Source organism: Gavialis gangeticus, unplaced genomic scaffold (assembly GCF_001723915.1).
Source record: "Gavialis gangeticus isolate Ggan-Ray unplaced genomic scaffold, GavGan_comp1, whole genome shotgun sequence".
NCBI classification, from domain to species: domain Eukaryota; kingdom Metazoa; phylum Chordata; order Crocodylia; family Gavialidae; genus Gavialis; species Gavialis gangeticus.
This window is the reverse complement of record NW_017728993.1, coordinates 36,040,818-36,050,994: the sequence shown is the minus strand read 5'-3', so window position 1 is coordinate 36,050,994 and position 10,177 is coordinate 36,040,818. Positions and strand designations below refer to the sequence as shown.

Genomic DNA, 10,177 nt, shown 5'->3' with positions numbered 1-10,177 from the left:
CCCCTTTCCTACCTTCTCTATCGCGCCTGTACAGCCTATATGAAGGAGTTATATGCTGGAGTCTTGCTCAGTTTTGGTTGGCTTATTTAGAAAGGGTCAGTTTGAATCCTGCTTTGAACTTGGGACTCATATCTAAGTACGGCTGTAGTGCATGCACTGTCACTGTCCATTTGGCAGAAAAGTAGAATGCTTTAGGCCCATGACTTCATTCAGAACTTCACCGAGAACTGAATTCACTGAAAATGTGATAGCAAAATATAAATTAAAGCATTTTTATGGATGTTCTCAAATGTTCTTCTCTGAAAAACTTGGTAAGGGTAAGTAAATGTATACTTGCCTGAAACACAAAGATATTTTAATAGAAGAATCTTAGGGTGAAGTTGCACATTACGTTTAGACCATGTAAAGGGCACTTAAAACACAAGGGTCTACGCATTAAATCTCATTAACTTGTGCTAAGTGCCCTCTAACCATCTCAAAATTGTGCCACTTCAAGCAAGGGTTAACTTTGGGCTGTGCTACCAAGCTCATATTAAGGTAACTGCAGTCTGCTCCACAGAGATAAAAGGAGCAATTGGCAGTCCTGTACTGCTCTCAGGCTCACCTTCCCCAGAGCTGGGAAATAGCCCAGGTGTCCCAGCTCCTAGTCATGCCCCTGCTCACCAGCCCTCCAGTGGGAAGTCAGAGCTGAAGAAATGGTATTAACCCTTAATGTGTGACTGCTCACAGCATATTTTAACTTTAATGACACTTAACTTGCCACAGATTTCATATGTTCTAAGTCGGGGTGTCATATATGTGGCCCACAAGCCAGATCAATTCAGCCCATAAGTTTGATGGGGAGGGGGACCTTGCTGTGGCTGTAGTCAAGCACCCCAGCAAGAGCTGAAGCTGCTGCAGTCCACCAGGTCAGCCTGCCTAGTGGGTACAGCCAAGCATGAAATGGGGGTTGCAGGGGTAAGGGCCAGAAGTCAGGAGCCAAAAGGCCAAGCCAGGGTCCAAATCTCTTCAGCTTCCATAAGAGAAGGATGAGAGGTGATCTTGCGGCTACAATCTCACTGGGGGGAGGGAGGTCAGCAAGGAATAGGGCAAGGGTGGGCAGCAGCATGCAGCCCACAGGCCAGATGTGGCCCACCAGGCCATTCTTTCCAGCCCATGGGGCTCCTAAATAATTTAGAAAATTAATATTTATCTGTCCCTGGCTGCCTGTCATGCGGCCCTCGATGGCTTGCCGAGACTCATTAAGTGGCCCTCCACCCAAAATAATTGCCCACCCCTGGAATACAGGATACTCTGTTTACCAAGGCACCCCTGGGGTTACTAGAAACAATGGCCATAAACTGAAGGAGAGCAGATTTAGATTGGACATCAGGAAAAAAAATTTTACAGTGAGGGTTGCCAAAATATGGAATGGGCTTCCAAGGGAAGTGGTGCTTTCCCCTACCTTGGAGGCATTTAAAAGGAGATTAGACAAGCACCTGGCTGGGGTTACTTGACCCCAGTGCTCTTTCCTGCCCAGAGCAGGGGGTCAGACTCAGTAATCTAATATGTCCCTTCTGACCCCATAAATCTATGAATCTACAACGTGGGAATCAGAAACCCAGTTACCAAGTCTGAAGGATAATCCACAGGGCAAAGTCCAAGAGTCCAAAGCCAAGCCAGGCTTAGGAAACAGATTCACAGAAGTTTAGGGCTGGAAGGAGACCTCATGAGATCACTGGGTCCAGCCCCCCTGCTCTGGGCATCAAAGACTGCTGGGGTCAAATAACCCCAGCACAATGTGCATCTAGTTTCCTTTTGAAGATCTCCAGGGTAGATGCCTGCACCACCCATGATGGGTGTCTATTCCAGAGTCTGCACACATGAAGCATGAAGAAGTGTTTCCTTATATCCAGTCTGAAACCTTCTTCTAGGAGTTTGACCATTGCTCCTGGTTTTCCCTTGGGGCACTTTGGTGAATAATTGTTTACTTAGCCCCTGATTGCTCACCCCTGATATATTTGTAAGCTGCCACCAAATCCCCCCGAAGTCTTCTCTTTCCTAGGCTGAACAGTCCCATATCTGTTAGCCTTTCCTCATATAGCTTGCTCTTCAGGCCTCTAATCATACAAGTGGCTCTTCTCTGGACTCTCTGAAGCTTCTCCACATCCTTCTTGAAGTGCAGTTCCCAGAACTGGACACAGTAAACTGGTCTGCAGGCAACATTCGTAATCTTTTGTATGTATTACAGTGTTTTTTTTTCCACTGGACAAACCATACATTTATTTTTTCTGTAAACAGAAGAGATACTATAGAGGTATGCATGGAAAATCCAAAGGCCAGAATCCAGGAGCAAACCAAAGGCAAGGTCAGGAACCAGGGAAGTCAGAGAAGTTGTTGGGACAAGAGCTGCTCGGAGACTGAAGACCAGTGTGTTGTGCAGCAAAGTTCAGGTGCTGGAGGAGTTGCATAAATGCAACTCTGGAAGCAGTCAGAGGGAAGAAGCTAGGGATCATATGGCCTTGACTGGTAGTAACTTGAGTCAGTGCATTTAACAAGGGCTGCAGGGCAGAAGCCTGCCTAAACCTTACAGAGCTGACCCAGGCTGCAGCACAGAAATTTACAGTAGTGCTGGAGCTCCAGTAATACCAAGGAAAGTACCCTGGTGCCATGGCTAGTAGGGGTACACAGATAAAGATTTTGGGGACCAATAGTCGATATTTAAGGAGGCATATTGGCCAATACCGATCCAATTTCTGATACAGCTGCATCCAGCTGGTAAGTCCAATATGGTGGAAGGGGAGGGGGAAGGGAAGGGAAAGGGCATGGGGGGGGCAGATCAATGCCTTTGCCCCTGCCCCCTCCCTCACCATGGGGGGCATTGATCTCCCCCACACACACACATACACACCCCATGTCCCTTCCTTTCCCCATCCCCTTCCACTACATTGGACTTACCAGCTGGAGGCAGCTCTCCATGCTGCCAGCTGTGCTCCTCGCTGCCTGAGTGCTGCACCGCATGTGTGCGCACTATGGGTATTTGGCAGCCAAATTATTGGCCCCATCAGGCTGATATCTGATACAGCCAGTTTTCTTTATATTGGTACCGATCTGATATCAGACTGAAGTATTGGTGCACCTCTAATGGCTAGTTCTTGTGGCAACAGTCAGGCACCTATGGTGCCAGGCCTCTTCTTGTTGGGATCTAAACTGGAAGGAGGGGAAAGGGGGTCTGAGGGCCCTATTCAGCCCATGGGTTCCAGCTCCACACCATTCATCCAGCCAATGTACTTGACCCTGCACCACTCATCTGGCCCACAGGACCAGATGAGTTTGACACCCATGGTCTAAGTGCAGAGTATAACGTCATCCTTCCACAGCTTTTGGTTACAACTCTTAACTCTTTTTCATTTGCATAATGTGCTCATTAAATCATGTGCTCATTCATTCAATATTAGTGTTGGGGCTCAGACTGTCAGCACCACAGAACTGAACATTTCTCAGACACCTGTGCCAGAACAACTAAAACTCCTGCCCAGAAACCAACTGAAAGAAGTTCAGCCTTTGGATGGTACCTAATATTGATATTATTATATTTTCAGTAGCAGAAATGTCAGAGCAGTCTAAAAAGTAAAAGACCCTTATATACTGCATTTAAAAATACATTCAACTCTTAGCAGTCTGTTTACATTGGAGAACATGAGACAAACAATAGAGAATTCTGAGAAGGGAGCAGAAAGGATGCCAGTACTGAAAGAGCAGAGCAAATAGCTTACAAAGGAGCCGGACATAAAGCTAGAGAAGATGGGTGGAATGAATTCATGTTTAATTTTTTTGATAAACAAAGTTTTTAGTTAGATTTTGTAATAGATATGACATCAACTGATGCATACAACCCAGCTGCTTCGAAAGTGTAGTCTAACTATAGCATTCTGTACCCAGGATATTTAGGAAAAAGAAGATGAGCATGAAGGGAAGTGATTAAGGTACAAATAAGTAGTTCCGCAGGGACTCCTCAAAATAGCAATGGACTCTTTCAGTTTCCGGAGATGGTGAGAGAAAAGAGAGATGTAGAAAGCAAATATTTGAGGTATTAGATAGCTCTGGAATTTTTTCTTTAGAGCAATGGTCAATTCTTGTAAATGAAAATGGACTAAAAAACATCATCATCATGAGAAGTCCCTCGCAGATGAGGATGTTTGTCTTCCATGACTGCTTTATCTGTGAGTCCAAAGATGGCTGACAAAGCTTATCCAGGATCAGACTCTGCTGCAGCTTGGGCACATGTTTCCACGCAGTGTGGGTGGCTCTGGGTCTTTGGTTCAGTCTACAACACACTGTTTCTGCTGCTCCTGTTTTTCCGTCACTTGTTGTCGCTGTAAGGTTTCAAAGTAGCTCCTTGCAACTGGCTCTTCCTCCATTTGAAGCATCCCTGGCAATAGTATCCCATGAGTTGATATTGATGTTGCATTTTTTAAAGTTGGCTTTGAGGGTGTCCTTCAAGTGTTTTTTCTACCCTCCTCTTGAGCATATACCTTAACTGAGCTGGGAGAATAAAACTGGCATTGGGAGTCTGGAGTTGGAAATCGTCATGGCCAGCCCAGCAAAGTTGATGTCAGAGGACACTAATATGGGTGCATCTATCCACACTGGACTCCAAGGATCTTCTGCAGGCAATGTTGGTGATATTTCTCCAGTGACTTGACACCAAGTTTCCTGTATGTTGTCCATGTCTTGGCTCTGTACAGTAAGGTGGGGATCATGACTGCTTGATAAACCATGAACTTGGTTTCAGATCTGATGTCATGATCTTCAAACACCTGTTTCTCAGGTGTCTGAAAGCTGCACTTGCACATTTGAGGCAATATTGTGTTTCTTCACTGATGTCAGCCTTCTGCAAGAGATGGCTTCTGAAGTATGAGAAATCCTCATCATTCTCCAGAGTCTCATTGTAAATCTGAATTACTGGAGCTGAGGACTATTCATTAAGAGATTGTTGACAGAGAAGACCTTAGTCTTCTGAAAGTTAAGTGTCAGTCCCATTTTCTTGTATGCCTCTGTAAAGATGTCGATGATTGCCTGAAGGTGTGCTTCCAAGCAAGCACAGACTACAGCATCATCAGCATACTGGAGCTCAATGATTGAGATAGAGGTGGTCTTGGTTTTGGCTTGGAGTTGACTGAAATTAAACAGCTTACCATCCATTCAGTAGGTTAGCTCTACTATATGACTGGAAGCTTGTTGGTGGTCAGATGTAGCATCGTGGTAAGGAATATCAAAAAAAAGGGTTGGAATGATGACACAGCTTGCTTAACTCCCATCTTAACCTCAAAGAGATCTGCAATAGAGCCATCATTGAGAATCACTGTTTGCATACCATTATGAAGCAAGTAAAGCATGGTAATGAATTTTGGTGGGCACACATACTTGAGAAGGATCCTCCACAGCACTTCTCGGTTGACAGAGCAAAGGCTTTCTTAAGGTCAAAGATGGTCATGTAGAGAGGTTTAAGTTGTTCCTGGCATTTTTCCTGCACCTGGCAAGCAGTGAAGATCATGTCAGTTGTGTCTCTTGATGCCCTAAAACTAACTACACTGAGATTCTGGGAGGAGCTCTTCAGCAAATGTAAAGAGACAGTTCAGGAGGATTCTCACAGTGATCTTTCCTGTGGTGGACAGCAAGGCAATCTCTCTGTAATTTCTACAGTTGGACTTGTCTCCTTTCTTGAAGATTGTTATGATCATGGTGTCCCTGAGGTCATCTGGGATTTCCTCATCATTTCAGTTCCTTAAGAACTGAATGGCATGGAGCTGTGATGTGAGCTCCTCTCCCCCAAACTTGAAGATTTCAGCAGGGATTCCGTCAGCTTCAGATGCCTTGTCATTGATGGCTTTCCTCATCTCATCAAGGCTTGGAGGGATTACAAAATTGTTTCTGACTGGATGTTGTGGGATAGAATTTATGCAGAAAGAAGATTTCATTTTAAGTCATTTTGTAGTGGATTGTTTTGCTGTAGCCAAGATTTGTCATTTCAGATGACCAAGTAAGCAAGAGGCAAAAGCTCAGTTTAGCTTCTTTAGACAGAAGCTCACTTTGTTCAGGGAGAAGTACAACTATGTATTATCTTCACAGAAGTGATATCCATGTTTAAACTGGAGAAATACAATTTAGAGATTAGGAACTAGGACAGAGATTGTAGATATTCCATCATGGAGAAAATGGAAAAAATAAAGGAGAACTATAAAGCTTTCAGCAGAAATACTTATTCATTCGTGTTGACAAGTGATTAAGCAGAAAATATAAATTATATCATGTTAATCATATTAATGCTTTATTGGCAACAGAATTCAAGAAAGAGAGCGTACCAGAGCAAAATGCAAAATCCAATATTGAATTTTAAAGCATTCTTTTCTTTCTTTGTCACAAACATTTGTAATTGCCTTTTGTATGTAGTACAGCCAGTGGTTTTTTGCACTGGCCAAAACCATATATTTATTTTTTCTGTAAACAGAAGAGAGAGATACTAGAGAATTAGTTCTAAAACTTGTATGGAAATATATCTCATTTACCTACAGAACTTTGGCATGTTGTTGTTCACCCTACACAAGTAAAGATGACCACATCCAGGGGGGGAAGAAAAGAGAAAGGAAGTGGGAAAGAAAAAGGGAGGGAGAAAAGAGAAAGGGAGAAAAAGAGGAGGGGGGTGGAGGCTAGGCTATGTGGGTAAGCAGGTGACTTATAAGCACAATCTTTGCCCTGAATAACCTGCTGCAGCAGGGGCAGAAGAGTGATGAGGACTGGACACAAGAGGTCCTTATTTTCCTGGCCTTGTGCTTCCTTGCTACCTCTGCCATGCACCGCTGCTCAAAGGCCACATACAGATATTTGGAATTTAAGTAAATTAACACAATTTAAAGGTCTGACTAGAATTTATAGTCCTTAGGTGGAGAAAATTCAGCTTTGTGTGGTTAGTTCTTATCCAGATCAGATCCAAATTTCATCTGGTAGCCTGTTTCTTTCCAGCAACTGTCACCAGAAGAACTTTGGTGTCTTTTGAATCCTAAAGCATGCATTGCTTTGCTGTAGTGTCAGTTTCTACTTTTGAACAAAAGTTACTTAGATATGAGCCGGTTGTAATTTGTTCTCCACTAAGGGACAATCAGTTGGGGGTGCGGAACTAAATCTGACTTTCGTCCTTCCACAAGAATTCTCTCTTTGTGAGGGTTAGAGACTCCACACATGATTGCATTCACTTGAGCATTGAAGATTTTACTTTTTGTTTCCATGATATGTAGATCAGATTCTAACTAAAACTACATTTCAAAAACCTTTAGTCTGAATCAATCATGTAGGAATACCAGTCCCTTGAATTATGTTACACCTGTAATTATTAAATCATGACTCTATTTTAATAGGCCTTAGCCCCAGCCTTGCAGTGTTTGAGATGACTGAACTTTTGGTATCATTAACCAAGATATCTATGGGCATGTGTAAATGAAATGGGAACCCTAAATTGAAGCGGTGGGTTTTTAAAAACATTGCTTCAATGTGTAGTGCTCCTTAAATGCTTCAATGTTGTGCACACACCCCCTTACCTGCCTCTCTGGTGGCAGGGAGGGGAGGGCGAGCTGCTGGTGGGTGGAGCGATCCCTGGACTGGGGGTGGGGTGGGAAGGGGACTGGTGCTCCTCTCTGCAGCAGCGGCAGGCCCCTCCAGGTGGCAGCCACCTGCAGGCACCCAGCTCGGGCAGTCCCAGGGGGCACCACAGCCACAGAGGGAAGCACCAGGCCCCAGTGCAGCTCAGTCACGTAGGCAGGCTCCAGGGAAAAGAGGCAGAGTTTTAGTCTGCTGCACCCCAAGTCATTTAAGGTGGTTTATGCTGCCAAATTTGCTACAGAGGCTGGAATTCCAATACGCTGCCAACACAGGCAAACACCAACACCATAAAAGCAGTACAAAAGCATTTAACCCGCTTTAAAGTGTTGTGCACACATGCCCCTCATTTCATCTACACACAGCCCATGTCAATAAACCTGTTGCCAGATTTCTGCTGAGCTGCAAACTTGTTTTCATTTTGGAAACTCCTTTTAAAGGATAACTGTGTGTGCATAGCTGTGAAGGAATCCAGCTGGGAAAAGAAGGTATTTTACAAACCCCCAAAGTTCCTTTTTGCTACTGTATGGTAAAGTGCTGCTTTAAGAAAAAAGGTACATATGCCCTGCCTTCAGGGCTTTTCTCTTTGTTTTCCGGGTGGGTCAACCGTGCCTCGGATTCCACTAGTACCTTTTTTTAGGAAAAACGGAGCTGGGTGAGTCACGCTGAGATGAACCACCCACATTGTTCATCAGACATTTTTACTGCTGTCTGGAAATGGCGCTGGCTGATGACATCAGGGAAAATCACCGCCTGGCTGATTTAAAAGCTGGCAGCAGAGAAATAGAGCCGGCAGCAGCACCACTGGGACCAGAGGGGGAGGCTACTCCCTGGGCTGCACACAGGGACCTGGTGGAGGGATCCAGGATTTATTGAAGAAGGCATCACACTGGCCTGGCAGGGCAGGCAGGCTAGGAGGACGGCATCGAGGAACTTTGGAGCCACATATGCCAGACCTGTGAGTGGGGCAGGCTGAGGCCCCACACCCCAACTCTTCCTTTTTCTTTCTTCCTAAATTGTTTTGAGTTTTGCAGGGTCCCGAAGAAGGGAGAGGAGCCAAGGGCAGCTTCCACAGGCCAGGAGGAGCCAGAATAGCACAGCAGGTAGCAGTGTAGGGAAGGAAGACCCGGTGCTTTGTCTGGTCCAGTCTGACATCCTGTGGTTGTGTCACACGGAAGGAGGCCAGGTGACAAGCAAGGAGAAGACAAAGCAGGTGAAGACAACAGAAGGGCGATCTGGCGATCCAACATCTGGTTGTCCTGTGGGTTGGTGCGTGGCTGGGGTGTAGGGGAGGTGAGGCCCTGAGAACACCCACTAAGGGCAGCACCTGGTCTGCAAGGAGCAATGAGAAGGAACGCCAACACTGAAGGACAAGACCAAGCCATGGCAGGTGAGTATCGGGGCCTTCTTTGGGGTGAACATGACCCAGCGTCAAGGCCGCTGGAACACACCCTGTGGCCAGCACCAGGTGCATGCTCCAAAGTGGCAAGAGAGCATCTCCACAAGGCCAGACGGGTGCATGCACAAAGAGAAAAGTAGCCACAGGTGAGTTGAAGAAATAATGATATTTTCATAATGGGCATATATTGTAAGCAGCTAGGGCCAAATTTGGTGAGGCAAACTTACCATCAGTGCCTCCTGACACAACTGTACTTGTAGCAGTCCAAGGGTCTTCAACATAAAAAATATATAGTTAACTTGACCAGTAGAGACAAACAGGGACAAAGAGCATCTCTCATGGTCAAAGAGTAAGGAACAGATTTTCCAAAGAGAGGGTAGGCGTTTGAGGTTTTTTGATGTGAATGGTACAGACAGTTTAATCTCAGGAGGGATGACATATTATATATGCATGCTGCCATGGCACATCAGTTTAAGTTCCACAGGGTCATAAAGGAAACGGAAGCCCAAAACAATACCATGAGGCTGTAGATTAACTTGCCTTGAATCATGCATACATGTAAAAATAACCATCATACACAAGTGGTTGCAGATAGTCAAAATCAAAAATAACTTTAATTAAAGCAGTTAACTAATTGTCTACAAGTAAAATGCAGAGTTTTTATTAGGAAAGGAAAAGATTTGGTTGCAAACAGAGGCATATCTATTAGTATTCCTGTCTTCATTTTTCTGTACTGTATACAACATTGAAAGTTGTTGGTACTAAGCAAATAAATGTTTAAATATCTGCAAAAACATTCAACTTTTCTGTGGTTGTAAATGACTAAGTTTATTTCACATGGGTGCCATTTAACTGAAAAGAACTATTTGAATTCAAGGGGAAAATACTCTCCTTTGAATGCTGTTTTTAGGGACATTTTGATGTGTTGATTTGGCTTAACTGTAATTTTGCCTGAAGCTTACTTTATGTTTTTTTACTAAGTATATACTGTCTGGTATTTTTTCATCAAGATAATGTATACCACCTCTCTCTGAAAGAAACCATTAATTCGACCTCTGTCCTTTCTCCCTCTTCAAGACCAAGTCTAGACAAAGTGGAGAGGAATGGCTTTCTTTGTAGCAAGCATCTCTCTTCATAGTAACAAAT

The 10,177-nt window shown here is 44.4% G+C and overlaps 1 protein-coding gene across 2 annotated transcripts in view; it reads left to right on the top strand.

Annotated features, from left to right (window-relative positions):
- Positions 1–10,177, top strand: part of COL24A1 (collagen type XXIV alpha 1 chain) — a 301,453-nt gene that overhangs the window by 73,258 nt on the left and 218,018 nt on the right. The gene's annotated exons all lie outside the window — the stretch shown is intronic.